At 41.0% G+C, this 1,429-nt stretch overlaps 1 protein-coding gene across 2 annotated transcripts in view; it reads left to right on the top strand.

Moving 5' to 3' along the window:
- Prkg1 (protein kinase cGMP-dependent 1) overlaps positions 1–1,429 on the top strand; it is a 1,176,530-nt gene that overhangs the window by 1,085,952 nt on the left and 89,149 nt on the right. The window lies entirely within an intron of this gene.

The raw sequence follows: 1,429 nt of genomic DNA, 5'->3' as shown, positions 1-1,429 counted from the left end.
TTATCACAGTCTTTTTCATTAAAACATTACTGGTGGAGAAAAAGCTTTTCTAACTGTTGCCATCTCTTATCCAATTAACGTGTGTAGAACACATGCCAGCTAGTATGTAAAGAAGTGAAATTCGACTGGGTTATTTTTGTTTTCTGTACATCATTTCTACAAACAAAGCAAATATCACCCTAGTCACTTACTGACATTCTCTTTGAATGCTGTGTGAGTTGTCTTGGAAGCACTGTGCTCTGGCTCACTTCTGGTTAGACCACAGTCCCACGTGGGATGCTATTGGCCTCAAAACACTGGAAAGTCTTAGAATCCACAGAGTGTCTGTCCTGTACAGTGCAGCTGCCAAACCCAGGGGATATACACACATATGTTACAAGGGTCATATTATTCACTACTTATTCAAGTGAACATATTTCTGTTCACAAATGAGTTAAACCTACACACCCTAAAAACAGGTCTTTATCGGGTTCTCATCTCCTTTCCGGTTCCAGCAGTTGTTTGGATCGCCAGCTGGTTAATTACAGGGTTTGTCTATAGCCCTCATTTTGTTACCTGTGTCCATTTAAACTGTGTACTTCCATTTAGAAGTTGCTACTACCAAATGTATGGTAACGAGTGTTGCAAAGCCAGCCATGAAGCTCGTAGATGATGGGTTTCATTTAGATATTGAGAGCCTTGCATTGAATTAACTTTATTATAAATGCAATATTAATTAAAATTCTGAGGTTAAGTCATTTAAAAGCACACAAATACACACATAGCTGTCATGCTAAGAAAAAAGAAAACATTCCAATAGCTGATTAGTGAAGAGGGATATAAATAATAAGCAAAGGTCTGGAAATTGGAAGATACAAATGTGTGTACCAGGTCTGCCAGCAGCTGTGCTCTGTGCAGTTCTACACCTCTGGACAAAGTTTTTTTCTGTCCAAAATATGCTTTTAGAGATTAAAAATGTCCTTTAAAAATTTTATATTTCTTTTTGTTTAATTAGGTATTTTCTTCATTTACATTTCAAATGCTATCCCAAAAGTCCCCCATACCCTTCCCCCCACTACTCCCCTACCCACTCACTCCCACCTCTTGGCCCTGGCATTCCGCTGTACTGAGGCATATAAAGTTTGCAAGACCAAGGGGCCTTTCTTCCCAATGACGACCAACTAGGCCATCTTCTGCTACATATGCAGCTAGAGACATGAGCTCCAGAGGTACTGGTTAGTTCATACTGTTGTTCCACCTATAGGGTTGCAGACCCCTTTAGCTCCTTGGGTACTTTCTCTTGCTCCTCCATTGGGGGTCCTGTGTTCCATCCAATAGCTGACTGTGAGCATCCACCTCTGTGTTTGCCAGGCACCAGCATAGCCTCACAAGAGACAGCTATATCAGGGTCCTTTCAGCAAAATCTTGCTGGCGTATGCAATGGTGTCAG

The sequence above is a fragment of the Mus caroli genome, chromosome 19 (assembly GCF_900094665.2).
Source record: "Mus caroli chromosome 19, CAROLI_EIJ_v1.1, whole genome shotgun sequence".
NCBI classification, from domain to species: Eukaryota; Metazoa; Chordata; class Mammalia; order Rodentia; family Muridae; genus Mus; species Mus caroli.
The sequence above is the reverse complement of the archived record's forward strand: the minus strand, read 5'-3'. Positions and strand labels throughout refer to the sequence as shown.